This window comes from Triplophysa rosa, linkage group LG9 (assembly GCF_024868665.1).
Source record: "Triplophysa rosa linkage group LG9, Trosa_1v2, whole genome shotgun sequence".
In the NCBI taxonomy this organism is placed as follows: Eukaryota; Metazoa; Chordata; class Actinopteri; order Cypriniformes; family Nemacheilidae; genus Triplophysa; species Triplophysa rosa.
In genome coordinates this window covers 20,531,608-20,553,442 of record NC_079898.1, presented here as the reverse complement: position 1 = coordinate 20,553,442, position 21,835 = coordinate 20,531,608, and the positions used below count along the sequence as shown (strand labels likewise).

Sequence of the window (21,835 nt, the reverse complement as noted above, 5' to 3'; positions counted from 1 at the left end):
AACTATACATAGAGTTTATAAATGGATTGGAACTGTTTACTGTAATATGGGGTCACATGGGGAAAGAGGCAATTACATTTGTTACGTATCGTTTGTCCGTCTTCCATCGAACCCACCAAGTGAGCCACGGCGGAGTCCAGCAAGTGAGCAAACCCAAATTACAGTTTAGGCTTTCTTTTGGATTCCGTTTCCATAGTTTCATGCCGTGTTTCATTGAAGAAACTCTCTCTCTTAATAAACTCAATAAATATAAAAATATACCTCAAGTGTTGCAGGCCCAAGTCACGTCAAGCCTGTGAAGTTTGGACAGGAACTTGGAATCTCTTTTCCTCCTGGCATATTCCAGAGCAATATTGCCAGCTGTACCATAGTCACACCCTGCTGACTGACTCCAACACTGATGTCAGCATTTGGAGAATGTGAACCGTGTTATCCCCTGAGTGCGTGCAACGTCTTTGTGGCCCCTGTATGATGAGTGGGATCTCCCAGAAATCGGTGCACTTAATACCTTTTATATTGCCTAGATCTGTTTGGCGCTAAATCCTTCATTGAAAGTGAGCCAAGAGTGCCTGTACAAGGGGATAAGCCTTTAATCTTTCAGGGGTGGAAAAATACACGGGCATTTAGAATCTTATCTGGGGAATAGCTGGATAATTATCATTTGTAGCAATTATTCATGACTGCATTACAATGCTGATATGAACCACAGAACATTTGACTAAAGGCCATTCACACCAAGAATGACAACTATATAACAATAGTACTTTATTAGTGTCCACAGTCACATTATACAGATGTTGACAATATAGGTTGATTTAGAAACATGATTATTAATATCATGCTAATACTACTTGTAGTAAATATAATAATATTTGCAACTTACAGATGTTACAAACTCTTTCTTTGCTTTCACTCATATAGTAAGTGTTATTTAATGGCCGAAAAAAGAGAAATCGTTAACACTTAACAATAAGGTGCTATTAGTTAACATTAGTAAATGCATTAGCTTACATTAGATGACAATGAACAATTTAGTTTTTCAGCATTTATTAATCCTTGTTAATCTTAGTTCATATCAATACAGTTATTCATGTTAGTTCGTGGTGCATTAACTAATGTTACCAGTGGCAACGTTTGATTTTAATAATGTATTAGTAAACGCGGAAATTAACATGAACTAATATTAATAACTGGTGTCTTAATATTGTTTATTGTTAGTTCATTTTAGCTAATGCATTAACTAGTTGTTAATAAATAGCACCTTATTGTAAAGTGTTACCGAGAAATCGCTAAAGCAGAATTTACATTTACACATTTATTTAGCAGACGCTTTTATCCATGCATGTGTTCTCTGGGAATTGAACCCACTACCTTTTGCGTTGCTAGCTGAGCCACAGAAACAATAAATGAAAAATAAAGATAAATTTGATTGACAGAATTATTTATAAAAACATTGTATTAGATACCGTGATAATATCGCTGTTGTGAATTATTTTGGCCTTTAAAATCTAAACACAATCAAAAAGTTCTTAAATCAAGATAAACTTAAATTTACTTTTACCTTTTTCTTATTTACCAAATTCACTTTTTGTTACCTCATTGGCAGATATTTTTGCTTGTTTTGAACATAAACTTACTTAATCCTTATATTTTATTTCTTAAAACAAGACTAAATATCTTAGGTCATTTTCTTCATCAAGTAAATGCATTTTGATTTAAGATGTTTGTTTAAGTGTGATCCCAGATATTATTCATCATGTATCATACATTATTCAATTTAAAACAATTTTTACAACTTTTTAGATGACGTTCTTGGTTTTAAAAGGCCTTTACGACATCTTTACAGGATAGTGGCGTTTCTCAGAAGTTGTACTTTCATTGGTCAGGAGACTCTTGTTTTTAAATGTGCTGATTCTCACTTGTAATATAGTATATACTGTATCTAAAGAAAAAAACATGCAATGCTAATCGTGAATAGCAACACTGATAGGTCCTGTAGTAGAACATCAGAGGTTTGAATCATTTCTTTAAGTGAAACCGTGGCTTGGACCACAGCATCTGGTATCCTTTGAGGGGGGAATCCCACACCACTGGTCTGGCGTCTGCTCCGTGGCCGCTCAGTAACACCACTGTGGACCACAGTCATTAATCTTTGTGCTTTCAGGTTAGGACCTCCTGCTGAGACCAATAAACATAACGCAAAGCAAACACACAGTTAAGTAAGGTCAACTTGAAGTATGAGAATTTGTTTTTCCGAGGGACATTATTACTAGGTACTTCGGTGACTCGAGGCATCATGGATGTGGTCTTAAGAAATTCTCGGGCATGTTTACATGAAAGGAGGGTGTGTAAGCAAGACCTACTATATAAATTGTGGCTTGCGTGTTTTCCAGATATTGTGAAATGCTTCTAATGCACCACAAGCGTTTAAAGCCGCCTTAAAGATTACACAGCGGCTATGTATATAACGTTTTACAGTAAACAGTGATGGATTGAAAGAGAAATGATATGTCATACATGTGTCAATATAAATCCTTCCACAAAAACAGTTTCATTCCAGCTGCTCCAGTTATGACTTTTCAGCGGTTCACTGCAAATTGGTAAACACATTTCTTTACACATAAGCTAAACCATTGAGCAAGATAAAGCATTGAGAAGTGCCACACCCCGGCTTGGCTCGAATCTTCAGGTATTTATATTTCTGACTCTAAATTGGGAATAAATCAATTTTCATTGCTGGATTTCAGGAACGTATCTCAACAGATCCCAGTACAGTCATACAGTATACATTCCCCCAAACATCCCTCAATCTGAGAACCATTAGACAAGTGCTGCAGTTATCACAACTGAGTGCTCTTCGTTGTCAGATAATGTCTGTTCTCAGATCATCAGAGTAAACGAGTGGATTTTCTGCTTGGGTTGACTCCAATATAACCCACTCTTGACCCATGATCTGTGTTGAGTAAATATATCACAGATGCCTTAACACTGGGGATGTTACACATGAGTGTCTCCACCTGGTATGTTAGGATCCTTTTTTTCCAGGGAGCGACAAACATGGTTTGGAAGCACAAAGAGGTTTTGGAATGGTGCTGGATGTCAAAATTGTCATGGCCTTTTCAAAGTTTATCTAGAGATATGGGCTATGCTGACAAACTAGATCCAGAAGGAATAAATAAAGAACGTCTTTCCGTGTTGTGACACGCATTCACCATTGATAGAAGGACTGGATGAATGTGAATGAGTAGTGTACACAGTAGAGGCTTTACCTGTCAGCGTCTGCTATATGAGACACACCCAAGCTAAGGATTGACTTCACTGTCACTTTATATGAATTATGGAGGAATGCTTATAAAATATATGTGTTCAACTATTCTGTGGTTTTTGGTCCAAGCCTTGATTCTCCAGAGCTTATGTCACAATTTCCTTGACAGCCCTGTTGGGGAAAAACAGCTTAAACCGGTCTAAAGCTAATTTGCTGGTTTAATCTGGTCTCCAAGCTTGGACAATGTGCCTTTCAGTTTCTCACCCCCAAACCAGCCAACACGGTTCTCAACAGGCTATGAGGCCAAGAAACCAAAAAAACATGTTATGGCAACACAACTATACAAATATTCCACTACCATTTGTATTAATCATACTGAAAAATGTCTTGAGGTGGTCCAGGTGTTCCAACAGAGTCACCATTTGAACTCTCTCCATCTTCCATGTTGTCGCATATACTGTATTGTCTGTGGTTGCTGTCAAATTCCTTTATACTTCTGTCAAACATTCCTCTTCATCGCCTACTCTTTGTCTTGTTTCTCATTAAAAGTTCAGGGGGAGAAAGTGGGAGAGAAGAAAGCTTGTTCGACGCTGGTCTGCCTGGGGGCCTCACGCTCTGTTGTGGGAAGCAGCACGAGCAGCTAATGTGGGGAGGTCTCCCCCATGGGGAGATGACACCCACGTTTACAGTAAGGCCATCAAAGGATTGAGGTGCTGTATCACACACAAGCACACATACAGTTGTGGCTTTGTTTCTTTATGACGTTAGGACATTAAATGGTAAGAATCGTGACCTTATGGACCAAGAGGGTCAATCAGGTGACGGGGGAGAGAGGAGTTGAAATGCAGTGAATGTTTTCTTTATTGCTCTGGCTCGACTGTTTCCCGGCCTCCTGTGTCTCATCGTGAAACAGAGCAGACCTTCTTTACATGAAAAGGCGCAGTGACAGCACCTGGTTGTTATTTCGTCTAATGGACTGAGAGCTTAACTCACCGAGTGAGTGAATCAACTTGGGGGGCTTGTTTGTTGCATGCTCAACCTTTTGCATCTCTAATTAGTTTCTTTCTCGGTCATTATAGCTTTGCAATTTTTAAACTTGTTTTTATTATCAAGTCAAGTGTGTACATTTTTTATTTTGAAGTGTGTAAATACCTGTGGTTATGTGGTGCTATTATTACACTTGCAAGATGGGCCAGTTTGAACTTTTTTTTATTTTAATACAGCCGTGAAAAAAAATCATTTCAAACTTATTTTCTATTTATAGGTGTAAAGGTAAAATGATAATTTTTGTCTCATTCTGTGAACTACTAACAATATTTTTTCCTAAATTTCAAATAAAAACAAAACAGGTCACAGTAACAGAAAGATGCTCTGTATTTTTTCATACCTCAAATACTGCAAAGAAAACAAGTTCATATTCACTTTTATTCAATACAACCTTGAATCATCTCACAGTATTCATGCGTCTTGTCATGCTGTCAGTCTTTCAAATTGCTGTTGGATGACTTTGTCACTCCTGAGGTTTGATTTTGTTGAAATTCAACAGACACTGGACTGGAATGGCCACAATACATCTAGAAATGCTGATTAAATGAAAATTTGGACTGGTCTCATAATTTTTCCCCCTGCAGCTGTACAAATTTTTATGACATTTTAATAACTTATAGTTTGATTTTTTTTTTAAAATAGGTTGCAATAGGAAACAATGAGTTTGTTTTTTAGAAATGTGGCGTGATGCGGTGCTGCACTTTTCATCCAATGTGCGACCCCCCCCCCCCTCCTTAACTGTACTGGCATCATACAGGTATATGACATCACCATGTTCAGGTGTGATGTTCTTTCCCACACACACACATCCACCAGATTTTCTATGTAGTTGTTTATTATTCTAGTATTTGAGTCAGTTTCTTTTACTTTTCTGTTTGTAATATTTTTATACCAATTTTTTCTTCATTATCATCAGGCACTAAAACTATCCCTGCGTTCCAATTCGCCTATTTATACTAGCCCTAATAGTAGGTACTGTTTTTGTGTTGGAATAGTATGTACTTTTCAGTGCATGGCAAAGAGATTGCACGCACTGGGACATACTAACAGTGGAAGTGGCCGTTGTTGCCTAGACAACATTGTGGCCTGTCACACACGCGTCAAAATACAGCTCTTTTTCCATTAAGGTATTCATTCATTCATTATTTTGTATGTAATGTTTACTGTATACTTACAATTGTTAATTTAGTGACACATCAGTTATATAATTATTAATGCAGTGGAGCGCCACTAAACTCCGCCTACTCGTGGTGACTTGTGGGTAATATCAGCCGTTAGAGTGTGCGCCGCTCTGCACTTCGAATTTCTACCGGATAGAAAGAAGGTAGTAGACCATCTGGGAATCTTTGGATACCTTTAACGTAAGCCCTTATAACCAACACTCTTTTGCTTTTATCTCTTAAGCTCTCTACATTTTGTAATGCCTTCATGTTAAAACAGGGAGTGGTCAGAGTTTGTGCCATGGCCTTATGAGGTATGGTGCTCAGAATCCACCAATGACTCGTACGTACAGTCAGTCCCCCTCCTTCCCCGGCCGCTGACAGACAGCAGATCAGAACATGTGAACGCAGAGATACATACTTCCCGAGCAGCCCGAGACTCGCTCTTCTGATGTGTATCGGCGTTCAGATACAAAGAATATCCACCTTTTTTCTCCTTCCTCTCGTGTTTTCGAGGTCTGTAGAGAATGCTGACATGAAATTTCCTGCCAGTGTTTTCCTGTACAGGGACTATTACTTCATTTAAAATGTAGAAAAAATTTTTTTTGGCGCTGTGTGCATCCATCATTGCTTCCTTTAGGACAGAGCTCCGTGCGGACGCAGCTCATATATCGAAAGATCGGAACGGTCCGGTTGATTATTCCCTAACCTCGGTCTTCCCTCCTTATATCCTGGGAGAGACCGTGCCTCTTTCCATTGTAAAGTGGTTTAGATTACACAGCCTCATTGTTGATTTCTGACTCTTTCATCCTCTGGAACTAAAATGACAAACACATTTCTCTTTCAACTTGCAGAACACAGTTCATTTGTCATATCTTGCTCGGATCTGTCTCTCTTCAGGCCTGCCATAAAGATATAGCGACTCAAAGGGGAAGCGGCTTCGCTGTGTAGTCAACAAGGTATCTGAGTATCTAATATTCAACATATGTTTAAATGTTCTGGAGGTCCTCATCATTTTTTTTCTCATCAAGTCAAAGACACGTGAAAGTAAAAAGAGCAACAAGGATTTGCCTGTAAAACATAAAAAAGTTTTCTAAGCCACCTAGAAAAACAGATCGTTAATGCACATGTTTATTTTGGTGTTGACGGAACAGAAGATGCACATGTTTAAGTTAAATATGGATCTAATGTGGCATTTCAATCACGATCACGGTTCACAAACTTCTCTTGGACCCGTGCCTTTGCTTGGAACGTGCAAACAAGGTATCAGTGTACCTAATATTCAACATATGTTTTGATGTTCTGAGGTCTTTGTAAAATAATTTTTCCTCATCAAGTCAAGAACTTGCGAAAGTGAAAACAGCGGAGGAACGAAAACAAAGACGTGCCTGTAAAACTCTGAAAGACAGAAACCTTCGGCTCAGCATTAGTACTCGCTCGCTCCTTTAAATCAAAGCGCCGACAAAGAGACCAAACGGTGAGTCAGACGCTGGAGGTAACACAATTTCCATGCAAATTCTCCATGCTTAATAAATCCAAGTTGCCGAAAACCACCCTTCGCAAGTGGTGATGGGCCCGCTCGCACGCCTCTCTCAGAACCGTCTTTCCATTCCCCTTTCTCTCTGTTTAATAGTTGAAACTTGAAGAAAAGGATCAATAAAACATTACGTTTCATCATTTTTTCCATTCTTTAATTTTCACCGCAAAGCTGACATGTTTTAAGAGGTGCAACCTAATATTGCCTGAACTCCAGGACCCACCACAAAGATCTCTGGGTAACAGCGAGGGGAGGAAGTGCACAGACAGGAAAATGGGCGTGCATGGAAAAGCACACTCTGCTTGGCTGCAGCACGCCCTTAAGTAACAACATATGGAGACGGTGGAATTCTTCTGCTCGATGTTCGCGGGCCCATTGCCCGAGCTCGGGACCGGGGATGGGAAAGTTGTCCTGTCACTCCGGACACTTGGCTACCCGCAGTCCATGTCAAGGGACTGATAAGACTAGCCGTTCTCAATTCCTTTCCATGTTCTCATCTCGGAGTAGGCATCACAATGGGTATGATTCATGCCGTAATTCCGCCAGCTACTGACTTGGCTCCCGCTCGCATTTGGGAAGAATGTGACCTCACAATACTGTTCTTTCAAAGGTCTGTGCCCGTCTGTTCATCTCCCAGACCGGGCCTGAAGCATGCCTCTGTTGCTGTAGAGGGTTTGAGGGAAGTGGGGAGGAAGAAAGAAATAGTGGAGAGAGTGAGACAGAGTGCGTGTGTAGGGTGGGTTGAACTCTTCTATAGCCAGGACTGAGGATAGCAGGTTATTCTCAAAGCAAAAACAAGCATGTACAGCATTATCACTCACTGACTGTACATGACGTGCTGTAAATAAGCCTCTGCATGTCATAATGCTCATAATCGTCTATGCACTTACAACACAAGTCTGGTCAAGTTGTTGAAGTGTGTATGTTCAATCGTTTTTAACTATGTGATTGCTGTTGTCGTAATGGGTTGTTGCAGAAATAAAATGTAAAGATTTTATGCCTGGTATTAATTATGACATCATCATAGTTGTAATTATGACAGATTGGTTCTTGAATCACAGTCAGATGCTTTCACAAAAGTCAGACTTGCACAGTAAAATCGCCAGTCTTTAAAAAGGTCAAATTAAAAGTGTATTAACAGTGTATTTATAATCCACACTCTCAAAGTGTGGATTATATAAACACTGTGAGAGTTAATTTGACCCTTTTTAACACTGGCGATTTTGCTGTGTGTGTACTATGTATCTTTCTATATCAGTAGTTCAATGTAAAATATTACTTTATTTATTTTGCATTACAAATATCTCAATATTCTTAAATAAAGATACATTTTCCTTAGAGAATAAGTATTGTTTTCTAAAAAAGAAATCAAAATGAGTTTGTGCTAAAATAAGCACAAATATCTTGATATAAAGTAAAAAAATGATGTTTCACATCTTTAAGACATTTATTAAATGGATAGTTCACCCAAAAGTGAAAATTCTGTCATGATTTACTCTTTTTCTAGTTGTTCCAAACCTCTATTAAACCTCTCTACATAAAAGATAGTTGGATGAATGCTTGTAAGCAAACAGTTCTTGGCCCCCATTGACTACCATAGTAGGAAAAATTACAATGGTAGTCAAAAGTGCCCCATGAAATGTTTGCTTGAATGTGAGTAAATGATCTATCCCTTTAAGTCATTCCTTGTCACGTAAATGTATCTTGATTAACAAATTTTTAGATGTTTGTGTTGGATAATACGTCAAAAATACTAAGTAAGAAATTAATATTTTGCAGTGTATGTCAGAAATAGTATGATATTGCTTCATCCACGCATCTGGTTGACATTTTCAGAGGGATGAAGCAAAAAACACTGAACTGTAATTTGTAGTTGTCAGGCTTGATTTTTCAAAAAGTCTGTGTTTTTACTCAATTTCTTGATCATTGATGGTTAAATGACATAAAATATCCATTCTTGTCATCGGGCCCGACCCTTTTTCAAAATTGTTCAATTTCGTATAATTATACTACCTTTATAGTTAGTTTCGCAAAAAAAAACAGAATCGTTTGGCATAAAAGCAAATAGGCCTTTGTCCAGAAATCCCAGCCGTCAGGTCAAATCTCCCACAAGGCTTATTATAATAACAGGCCCATCCACGAAAAACTTTGTCACAATCTAAGCAGGACTCGTAGTTTACTCCAGTGTTTCTCAGTGTGCACTTGAGGAACCCCAGCACTGCACATTTTAGGTATTTTACTAATCTGAGACTGTTATTAAGGACCTTGGGCCTCATTCATGAAACATTCGTAAATATATGAGTACATTTCGAGTAATTTGCGCGTAAAACAGACCTTCCCGAAAACTTTCCTCCGGATTCACAAATACTTCGTAAACGTCAGATCTCATAGTAAAATGTGTGTGTTAATGAATTCCAATCATTCGTAAACAGGGCGTGCATGCACGCTCAGTCACAATTAGCATAATCCCCAACGCAAATTATGTATCTAGGAATGCTGGAATCCTCTGGACTTCATTCTCTGGTCTGGCTACATTAAATTGCATAAATGCATAAGAGACTAATAGGCTATGCTTACCAATAAATTAATCAATTAAACTGTGTCCACCGTAGTGTTTTTAGCCAGCTAAAACAATAATACATTGAGCCTATATTAAAGATCTGATGAGTTGAAATAAGTCTGGTAAATAACGTATAGTGATGTACTGTAGTTTTCCAGGAGCAAAACTGAGGAACACTGCTTTAGATAGACATTGAATGAGTGGGGAGTAAGAGATGATGATGTGATTCCCGATTTTCTCATCTTTCCTCTGATCCTCTTAAAGTGGAAGTTCACCCAAAAATCAACGTTGTGTGATTTTTTTTACTCACCCACATGATGTTAAACGTGTGAATATATCGATATATTCTCCTCTGTCTTGTCAGTGTATGGCACGCGTTCACGAGAGCACTTCTTCGTCTTCTGCATGTAAACACAGAGTTGCGCTTCCGCGTTGTGAGTCAGAGCGCCGGCATCCTATAGGGGCACGCTCCATGCGGCGTTCGGCGCACAAACCTGTCTACTTTTGAAGTACTCTCGTCCAAGAAGACGACGAAGAAGAAGTGCTCTCGTGAACGCGTGCCATACACTGACAAGACAGAGGAGAATATATCGATTAAAATCTGTATTTTGGTTTGTTTTTCGCACATACTGTAAAGCATTCTCGTCGCTTCAAAAAAATTCAACTGAGCCACTATGCACGGATGGACCAGTTTAACGATGTCTTTAGTACTTTTCTGGACCTTGACAACAACTATAACCAGGATGTCTATGAGGAGGCCTGGAAATCTCTCGGATGTCACCTAAATATCTCTATTTGTGCTCCGAAGACGCCGGAAGTTCTCTAAACATGTTTAAGTTGATTTTTGGGTGAAATTCCCCTTTAATAGGCCACCAACTGACCCTACTCATGTAAGTTTTGGGTTCTCCAAAACCTCAAGCCTTTATTGGTTAATGAATTCCAGTGCATCACACATAAACACATAATGCACAATAGACGTCCCAGCCTGTCATGCTCTATCTGGGTCATCCAAAAGTTCTGGACAGTGTTGTGTCAAGGCTTCACCCACACATCCCCCATGGCAAGCCAAAACCACCACATATTTGTCATCAGTGTCTAGGCAGACCGTGTATGTATGATCCCAAAGCACTCATTCATCTCATTTCGCCCCACCATACAAACAGCTCTGAGTCATCTCCTCCATCCCTTATAATACACCATTAAAATTGTTTGCACAGAACGTTCATTATTTCATTATTTATACACAGCAACTCTATAAATGAGCACCTTCAATCAGAGCTAGACCAAACAAATGTTTTTGTAAGAACGAGCCAATGGAAATATAAATTGCATACCCATTTAAGTTGTTTGTTTTTTTCCCTACAGTTCTCTGAGTACCAAGAAACTGAGGCATTGTGGGCGGACAATACATTGGCAGAGGAAGAAAGGTTGAGGGAATCATTAAAAAATGGCAATCTCTCAATTCCATACTAAGTGTTCACCCCTTTGAATTGAAACGCATCACACAGTGCTATCAACACATCATGCACACTCCAATTCCATGCTTAGTCCCTTCACTAAGTAAGCTGATTTCCTGCAATTGTCTTCTTTGGTAAATGAAAGAAGACTGGCCCTTGTAGTCTAAAAAGGCAAGAAACATAGTCAAAATAATAGCGGCATAGTCTAGAACATGCCAGACATGATGGGGGGGGGGGTATTTTTGGCCCCCAAACAATACTGCTGTTTCTCAAATAATATTATTTAAAAACCGAAATGTCAGTTGACTATTTACACTTGTAAAATGGTGAATAAGCTGTTTTCAGTGATATACTCTAGGTTTTTGTGTTACGCTGTAAAATTCAGAAAATCTGGGCTTCCAGACAACTGTTGGGGGTGGATACAATGTTGGAAGTCCCAAAAAAAGCATGTTGGCTTTTCAGAAGTGATGATTCTGAGATCCGTCTAGTCATTCTCATCTGGGCCAAGAATGAATGTTTGATATAGAAAGCTTTATCAGAGGTAGACTAGACTGAGTCTAGTACATCTGGTTACTAATTTAATGACAACATTTCTAATAAATTGTTTTATAATAAGCATTGTCTAAATGAAGTCTATCCAAGATCATTCAGTGAAAAGACTTTAGTGAATGTTCTTTCCTCCGAGACATTTTTGCTTTATCAATGCTTTACTTTACTGCTAGGAAACACTATGAAGTCATCGTCAGGAGTTTCACACGTGGAATGCTGTCATGAGAGTCCAGCACGCAAATATGAGATCTGTTGATTTCCAAAAAACAAGGATGACTTAATACAGTAATCAGTACATTCGATGCATTTAAAAAGATTATTAGTAAGTGTTTTGTATTGTTTTCCAGTAAAAATATAAACGTCCTTAAAACAAAAAAGCTTCAAACAAAAAACAAAGATTTTTAGAAAACTTTTGGAAAGTGTATTATTTTAGAAAATAATTTATCTTGTTCTAAGGATGTTTATGTAGTTTTTATTGTACAACAATATGTATTTTTATTTGTTTACTTATTTTTCATTTTTACAATGGTCAATAAAACTGAGGCAGCAGATCTGGTGGTTTGAGCAGTTGCGATTGAGAGTGTTGATATCAGAAGCATTATTACTAAGTCATCTATAGATGCCCATGCTTTTAAACCACAGAATATTGCATCTGATGATGGTATGTCATCACTTTCAGGATTATTTGCTGTAAGGGTATCATTGGCCTATGCATTTTGCTGTAAATACGTTGACGTTTAGCAGGAAGTGCACTTTGCAGCACCACTGCACATTCATGATTCACCGATTCGACGCTGCACATCTGTTGTTGTCGAACAATTGCGCAAGTGACGAGTCAGTGTCTAATCACAAAACCTTCCTCAAGAACAGGAAGACACTACAGGCCCAAGCTTTTCCTGTTAAGAAAGTACATGTTGTAGACAATGAAAAAGGAAGCGCAAATTGAGGCCACTTAATATGAACTTGGGTTCATTGTTAGTGATAGAACTTCACCAAAGTCGCCAAATGGTCATTGTTTTAAATACGAAACATCGTGTTAACAAAATTATTAAACAAGAAATGTATTGGATTTGGAATATAATGGGTGCTACTGGATATTAATGGACTATGAAGAATAAATAGATGGATGCCTTCATACTGTATTCTTGAAATTGTCTTACTTGTAGATCTTATTGCATCTGAATAACGTGTATAGTTTTATTCCTAGGCTGTGACCAATATTGACATTTATACCACGGGGCTGTTGAATGCTTCATTCTGATTGGCTGAAGAACGTTCGACGGGTGTGCAATATTTTTCAGTTAAACGCACACCTATGAAGGTGTTCCAGGTCTGCTGACCGCATTACAGTTCCATATCACTTCGCCAAGTTTAGCCTACTGTCCGCCAGTGAATATGTATCTAACAACAGACAAAGTGACTGGCAAATTCCATTGTCTGAGAAGAAATAACTATTAATATTTATGGACAGCATGAACATTTGAACAACAATGGCGAGAGCACTGTTCAGATGAAAAACTAAAGCATATATCAAAGGTAACGGCAAACTACATGACACAATCAGCGGGTTAAAGATAAAACACGAAGCACAAAAATAACAACAACAACATGTTAAATTCGTCTGTGGAATGGGTAAACGGGACTTAAAACACACAGCAGGAAGCTTTCTATGCCACTGCGAGAACCGCAGCTGGCGCAGAAACCTCCGTGTCACTTTTTTCTCTTAATACTTTTCTTATACGACAGGGGTGTTAAATACGACGAAAACAAATCAAATATAGATACTTGTCTTTTCACTCTCAGTGAAGCAAACGCGTGTGCACCTGCACTGTCTGTCTTCCTCTCGCTCTTGGAAAACTGCATATGCAGCTCAAGCAACGCCTTCAGATGAGATGCGTAAGAAATTAGTCCTACCAGCAAGAGCATTCCGGGACAAATACCATACAAATGTCTTGAGATAAAACATCGTAACAACGTCTTGTGGTATCGGAACAACGTCTTGTGGTGTTGTGACCGTGGTATAAGTGGAATAATTGACTCCGGTCCGTTCAATTATCGAAAGTTAATGCACACCCGAGGTGTAACGGCCACTCCGCTTCGCGTCGTGGCCGCATTACCACCTCGGGGTGTGCATTAACTTTCGATAATTGAACGGCCCGTCGTCAATTATTCCTTACTTATTGACGAGACTGTTCCTAATGCCTTTCTAATAGTTTTACTCAGTAAGTGTTAATTGAGCAATTCAATCCCTCAGTAGATTTATGGCAGCTTCCAGATGGGCTGCCTAAGAATCATGTTGACTTGCCCCAAAGCAATTCCTCAAGTGGGTCAAGACCACAGAGGGAAGGTCAAAGGTCAGTGTGCTGCCATTAGTAGTTCAAGCAGTACCTTCATTTCCCGTTGATATACTGTTTCAATTTATATGAACTACATTTGTTCTCTTTTTCACTTTACTTAAACAGAAGAGTAGCATCAGTATGTAATGTCTTCTTTTGTGCTCCACAGAAGAAAGAAAATTCTGAAGGTTTGTTTGACATGGGGGTAAGTAAATAACAATAGAATTTTCATTTTTTTAGACAAACTATGCCTATAATGGTCTAGTCTGCTTTTTGTTAACTCTTATGTGATTTGACCTACTTAATATTGAAGTATGATGTATGAAGGGGTTTACCCATTTTTCCTTTATTGTCCTGTAGCTCAGTGGTTCGAGCATAGCGTTAGCAACGCCAAGGTCATGGGTTCGATCCCAGGGATTGCACATACTTAGAAAAAAAAAGTATAGTATAATGCAATGTAAGTTGCTTTGGATAAAAGTAATATGTACATTTATAATCAGCTTTATCTCAAAGAGGCTACAAGCTCTTTGCCTGTGATTCTGCCTGTATGTGCACATGAAACGCTATTGGCTATTCCACATCACTATTTAGCATTTACCATACCATACCCTAACCTTACATACCACAACACAATCACTCCAGAATTTTATGATAAATCATTTTCTGTGTCTTTGTACTGGAAGCTGATTGGTGCGTGTCAGTGGGTTAATGTGTCAGCTGGATGGTGGCCCATCTGTGATGCTTACACATCTTTAGCCTCTTAATACCGTAATCCTGCACTGTCACACGCTCAACCTCATTTTTAGTACGCGTTCATAGTACACGAGCCAATGGACTGGGTGGGTGTGTATCTTGGTGTTTTTTATGAATATCTGACTATGGCAATTTCAGAAATTCAACATAAGGTGACAACATAAGTCTTAAGTATTTTGCAAGAATGTTTTTTAATTGTTCTGATGTATTTGATTTATCTTTACATGGATAGCCTATCAGTTATTGACAAATTTCACAGTATGCTTGTAGCTGGTAAGAAATCATTTTCTAGTTTGTTTAACTTTTTATTGTCATTATTGTACACTGTAAAAAAATTGATAACGTATAATATACTGGTTATTTTCTGCCAATATTATCTGTTAATTTTACATACATTTCTGTTAAAGCTATATTGCAAAACTAAAATGCAGGTAAAACGGAAAAATTCGTTCCTATTAAATGCATACTCAACCAAAAAAATCTGTCATGAATTTGCCCACTCCCCAAGTTGTTCCAAACCCGTATGCGTTTCTTTGTTAAGATAAGTCTTAAGTAGCACGGGAACATTTTTAGTAAAAGACAAAAATACATTGTGTGGGTCAAAATTATCGATTTTTCTTTTATGCCAAATATCATTAGGATATTAAGTAAAGATCATGTTCCATGAAGATATTTTGTAAATTTCCTACCTTAAATATATAAAAACTTTATTTTTGTGAGTGGATGGTCTGCCACAGTGCCCCTGATTAACAACTTCAAAGGCAATTTTCTCAATATTTTGTTTTTTTTGCGCTCTCAGATTCCAGAGTTTTAAACGGTTGTATCTCAGCCAGATTGTCCTATTCTAACAACTCATATATCTATAGAAAGTTTATTTATTCAGCTTTCATATTATGTAAAAATCTCAATTTCGAAAAATTGACCCATAAGACTGGTTTTGTTGTCCAGGGTCACATATGGAAAAATGACTAGCATAGTAGGAAAAATTAAATGGTAGTCAAAGGTGCCCTAGAACGGGTTGCTTTCCTAAATTCTTCAAAATATATTTTGTTGTATAACAGAACACAAAAAATGATACAATAATTTTTCCTATGGTAGTCAATGATTTCCTAGAAATGTCAGTTGCTAACATTCTTCCAAATATCTTTCTTTGTGTTCAACAGAGCAACAAAATGTATACAGGTTTGGAACAACTTGAGGGAGTAAATAATGACAGAATTTTTATTTTTGGGTGGAGTATCACTTTAATACAATATAGTTTTACACCATTTTTTATTGTGCACATACTGTACATATGCACATTCTGTTATTTTTTTGTGTGTTGTGTGTTTTTGAGTTTGAAATGTCTACCTCAGTGTGCATTAAAGATATTGTTCTGATATGGGGACCCTTTAAGATTAACTCAGGGCCGCCAGACGCTGTTTCACACGACACAAAGTGTGTGCTAATGGGTTTACGTTACGCCAGTAAATCACCAGCATCCATAAACTGGTTGAGAAAGAACGTTTACAAGCGCTTAACAGTTCCTCCCCTGTGCCAGAGTCTCATTCACCCGCACTGCCAACCAGAATACCTGGCACATCAGATGAATCAGACTCCAAATGTGGAATGATTTTAGATTCGCTGCCTGATGATTGTCTCTTTGTATCTTTTACATACTGTGTACATGGTTTCTGTTGCTTTTACATTTCTAATCAAATACAGCTTTTTCCCAGTTCCAAGGAAATTTGCGATATTCTTGAGGGCATAGTGTTTTCTGCTCCTGGTTTGTTGCGGTGATGCTGTTTTGTCTTGTATATCTTGTTTGTTATGAGTGGGAGAGCTATTTTTGTTTCGACTGATACCGTATCAAACACTTAAATAATCGATGCTTCCCTTCTGCAATATTGTAAAAGTATATTCATCGCTTTGAGAATCCGCCAAAAATTGTTGTCTTCGTTTACTTCAACTGTCTAGCAGGCACTGCGGTTTGCTAAGAGCCCGTGAATCGTGATCTTATCCACATTTTTCACAATTCTTAAGGGAATCCAAGCAAGCACAATGAAGTATTTCCCATGTCACATACCAGACAAGCAGATTTTTTGCTACAATGAGCAGTGCCTGGTTCTGTTGCTGACAGTCCAGGTAGCAGCGGGTCAGATAATGCCTTTGAGTGACACCGCAACAATAGTTCAAAGGAGCAGCGCTGGCATTTGATCCATTGTCCTGACAGGCCTTAGGAGACCACCACCCACAGCGCATCGTCTTACCCGGGCAGAAAGTGAGAGAGCGAGGCTTTCTCCGGCTAGATTAATAGCAGGTGAGCCGTGTCGGTGGGCTCGAGTGGGCGACAGTCAGCCATGCACGTTGTGCTTGACGTTTGATGAGGTTTTTGTTGTGAGGTGATTTGTTGGGCTCATTGCTTACCTCTGCTGCTATATTTGTATTATTGTGTTATATGGAAATGCATGTGACTTTACACTTCAATGAAGGTTGATTCTGGTTGTGGGATCTGTCTTGCACATGTCTCTGGATATCTTCAGGCTTAATTCAATCGTTCACGATGTGTTTTGATGAAAAGCCTGTTCCTCTGTGTGGTCTTGGTAGAAGTCTGAAGGTATGTCCTAGTCAGGGTTCTTAAGACCTGCTGTGGATCATCAAATCAGATTTTCTCTCTCTCTGGTTTGCACATTCAGGCTCTCAGGAGGATTAAGCGATCTTCCAGTAGTAATGAACAATGATCATGTGACAGGATTAGCCTCCCAACAATGTTGACAGTAAGGATATAAACTTAAACACCTTTTTAGATTCCAGGACAGTGATTATTACCTCTTTACCACAATGCACAGTACTCACACTCACTTTCTCTTGTTAGTTTTTCACACAGAATACTCTTGTTATTTCACCCCATATTTTCCTTGTCAAACATGCAAACATTAACAAAATCCTCCTTTGTTCTTCACACAATATTTATTGTATGGCAGTTATAATGATGCAGCGCCCGATTGCGATTAGGACACAATAAGAGAAGCAGTTGGCTGGCATACGGTTTTAGTCCGTGGGAGCCACGCACAATGTTCCCGTTCTTTAATTACTGGTGGCTATTCTCAGACTCAACCCAACAGTGAAATCTTGTTTACAATGCAATATAACAAACCCAGTCAGGGATTTTGGTTAGTAGTGAAAAAATAACCTTTGGGAGAAATCAGGCAAAGCAGGAGGGGGACGGTTCTCTTCTGACCTGAATGTAATGGCAGTTTTACACATTTGATCAGTTTAAAGGTCCAATGTGTAATTTTTTGGAGGATCTATTGACAGAAATACAATATATAATATACGTAACTATGTCTTCAGAGGTGTAGACCTTACATAATAGTGTTTTTATTACCTTAGAATGATATATTTCTATCTACATACACCGCAGGTCCCCTTACATGGAATTCACCATGTTGTTTCTACAGAAGCCCTTAACGGACAAACTGCTCTACAGCGCGCATTTCGAAAATACGTTATCTCCTTCAGCAAAGAAGCGAAAACGTGACGACGTCTTAGTTTTGTGTTAGCCGCCGTAGTGCTTTGTATCCTCGCTCTAGATGCCGCTAAATTTCATACACCGGACCTTTAAAATATTGTCTTTTTTCAAATCAAAATTGTTACCATAAGCTTTTTTTGCTGTGATTTTTTTTTTTTTCCCCGTTATTCTTTTGTCTTGGTCTCCAAACAACAGCAGTTTTTGTTTTCATAAGCAATTGGTCGGTGCCATTATATGATTGACAAGGTTATCTTGAATTTAAGATAACATCTTTTAATTAGTTTCCGTGACAACCCTTGTCTGTAGTGACGTTGTGAAGGTTTTTCTCAAGGTTTTGTTTAGATTTTAGTAATGAGATATTTAGATGAAGTGTTATGTTACACTGTTACGCGTCAGTGTCAAAAATCATTTGGCTTAGCTTTGCTATTACATCAGATGTTTTTGTTACATTTTGTAGCATTTCATATGCATTTAAAATATATATTTGCAGGGTGTTTATATGATTTTAAGCTACATTGTAAAAATGTGCTTATCAATAAAAATACTGATCTAAACATCCTTTAACACTGCAAAAATGGATTATATAATAGTTTGTCTTGTTTTTCACTGTACAGTAAATATCTATCTATCCATCTATCCTTATAGCCTTTTTTTCTTTTATTATTCATTTAAAAATATCTTTAAGTAAATTGTTTATCTAGTTCATGATTAAAACATAGATTTATGCCAATAGGGTAATATAAAATTTAATATATTTTTGCTTGTTTTCTGGAAAAAATCCAAATTAAGGGAGCACATACATTAATCAAACACTTAATCACTTGGGCCATTTTAGTTCTCAAATAGAATCTACTTTAGTATTAGCAGGTGAATTTATCTTTTCTTTTCTTATGAATGTTTAGTAAAACAAGACAGCTAGAAAATGTACCAATGCTTTGTTCTTACCCGTCTGTGTGATTTGGGGTTGGAGAGAGGACAGATTTTTATCACCCGGTTCTGATACTTCAGCCGATGAATAGGAAGGATAATTGTTGACTCAGCAAATCTTTGAACACTCTGAGAGCGGCTTAAATACGTGCACAAACTCACACCCACAAACCCGTCCTCTCCCCGTCTCCCAAAAAAACACCTCAGGCACGAGCCGTTGAGGTCATGGGTAAATCTTTTGAGAGGCAAGGGTATGTGGGTAATTGCACTGACAGCAGAAGAGAATTGGGGGTACTGATGTTTATTACCTCTTTTGTTGTCCCGTGAGCAGGGACAAATTAATGTTCTGGCTTAGGCCCACGATGACATTGGCCCCAGTGCTGCGAGGGCCCGGATGCGATGGGCTTCTGCAATCCAAACTTCCTCTTTGCCAAAAGACTTGCCAAAATGAAGACCATGGAGTTTGAAACACAGACTGTATCGAAGTATGGGGTGAGGTTATGGAAGAACAACAAAAGAATATGTTTGGACCAGTTATACTTGAGTCATTGTTTTCGTTATCCAAGGTGCGGTAACTGTTTCAACAGAGCTTCTCTTTTTCTCAGACATGTTAAGTTGCTAATGTGTTTTTAAATGATCTGTCAAGGTGGAGTTTTGTCACGGTGGAGGGAGAGCTACTTTGGGGCATCTAAGGCATTTAACACTCTCTGATGTTTTTATTTCTCTTCTAGCAATTGTTTTCGAGGTCAAGATCACACGGCCTTATCAAAACAAAATTTGCAGATCTTCACCTCTCTCTGGCGTTCCGCTCCGATAGTTAGCATGCGTCGTTGTTGGCCATAGGTGCTCGCTGTGGGACGTTTCTGTACACATTTCGTGATGCAACGGAGGGCTGTGCTCTTCTCCAGCGCATTCCAGAGCGTGGCTGTAGGCAAGGGTTGGGCTCCACTGTCAAACTATGTGCTCCGATTAAAAGAGAGAAATATCATCAAAGCATGTTTTAAGCAACACTGCCAATCAACGTCTGAACAATTATAACACCGCAAGCTCAATTCTGCAGCTTCCAAGTTCAGTTTCAAGTTTGTGTCAATGTGCACTGAACTTACAGGTGCAGTTTTGGATTAACAGCGGCCACTAGCGTTGTATTATAGATTTGCTACGAATCGCTCAGTCCAAACACGACGGTGGCCAACACAGTGCAAAAAGATGTCGTTCTCATGTTGACGCAGGGAAGAGATTTTGCGGGCATTAGAAAGACTGTAGAAAGAGCGATGTCTTATGTATTACATAAAATTGGAAGATCGTCTAAAAATCACCCCCGAGGAGGATGCTTTGATTCGGATTAGTATGTGAGTAACATACTAACATACCAAGAATGTTGTTGTTGTAATATTAGCTGTGTGACGGAGCAGTTTTGAGCGTCATTGTTTATCTGGAACTGCTTTAATATTGTACTCGTCCAGATACTTGAGAGAGAGAGCGAGAGCACGTTGGAGCTGAAAATGGAGAGCGAGCGAGAGCGCGTATTACTCTTTTACTTGATGATGAATAAACTTTCAGTTAATCCGCGGGTCACATGCGTTCCGAACCGGAGAGCACGATCCGTACGGATCACGGATCATCCCGCGATCCATTTGACCACGATACCGCAGCGGAGAGGAAGAGGAAACGCGCGTTGTAGAGTTGTTTGTCCGTTTAGGGCTGCTGTACAAAACATGGCGGCGAATTCAATGTATGTAGGTCCACTCTGTATGTAGATATAAATAGCTTATTCTAAGGTATTACAAACATAATGGTTCATTAGGTAAGGTCTTTATACACCTCTGAAGAAATAGTTTTGTATATTATATTGCATTTCTGTCAATAGATCCTCCTAAAAATGCCGTATTGTTTCTTTAATTTAATTTAAAGCGGCCCTAACACACGCGGTTTCTGCCAATCTCATATTAATCTTGAATACCTATAGAGTAGTATTGCATACTTCGTATCTTCGAAGAGTATTTAGTTTGATCACATTTATAAAATATAGATACAGCTGTACGATTATTTCCGAAAGCATACGGCGCGTGCGGGGGGGAGGGGTAGGCTGTGCGCAAGCATTGCCAACAAAACACAGACATCAGTTTCACTCACCGCATGCGGTTCATGTCCGGCATCTTTTAGCACTGGGACAGCTCCATATATCAGTTTCAAACGATCTCCAAATCCAGCGTTATATCCATCGTTTATATAGCATACATCACCAAAGTGCAGTGAACAAACAAACACCTGAACTTCGCGAACGTATGCTCTCTCTCTCTCTCCTGCACACAAGTGAAAGGGACGTCTGCGCGTGCTCCTCCTGCTCTCCTTGCTGCCGTGTGGGCGTGCCGCATGCTTTTCCGGGAGAACTGTCCAATAAGGGACTAAGAAAAATTGTTACGAAACAGTTTTATATGTTCGAAAAAAACTTTCCGAAACCTGTACGAATACACCCAACTCGTTTTTTAGCAAGTTGACCATGTTAAGCATGAGAAGCCAGCACGTTTAACAGTGTAAAGATGTCAGAATGCATGACATAGCATGATAGCTCTGCTTTAAATATTTTAAATAATACATTTTTACAGACTCAGAGTCAGAATTGAAATTAGTGTGCTATTTAAACACCATTCATTTCTGAAGTAGTGCAAAATGCAATGAAATTCATATAACCGTTGTAGCTGCAATTTTTTATTATAATTTAACTATTATTTA

The 21,835-nt window shown here is 38.7% G+C and overlaps 2 long non-coding RNA genes across 3 annotated transcripts; both read right to left on the bottom strand.

Moving 5' to 3' along the window:
• Positions 1–762: 762 nt before the first annotated feature.
• On the bottom strand, positions 763–21,515 carry LOC130559093 (uncharacterized). Of its 2 annotated transcripts, none has more exons than XR_008963537.1 (4): positions 21,236–21,515; positions 19,894–20,058; positions 19,411–19,577; positions 763–2,175 (listed from the first exon to the last, which is right to left on the bottom strand). It is a non-coding gene; the product is annotated as an uncharacterized LOC130559093 (long non-coding RNA). The 2 variants fall into 2 exon arrangements; XR_008963536.1 differs by having other exon boundaries at positions 763–2,178; positions 21,236–21,514.
• Positions 4,458–19,333, bottom strand: LOC130559094 (uncharacterized). Its single transcript, XR_008963538.1, has 2 exons — positions 19,121–19,333; positions 4,458–7,672 (listed from the first exon to the last, which is right to left on the bottom strand). It is a non-coding gene; the product is annotated as an uncharacterized LOC130559094 (long non-coding RNA).
• Positions 21,516–21,835: the final 320 nt, after the last annotated feature.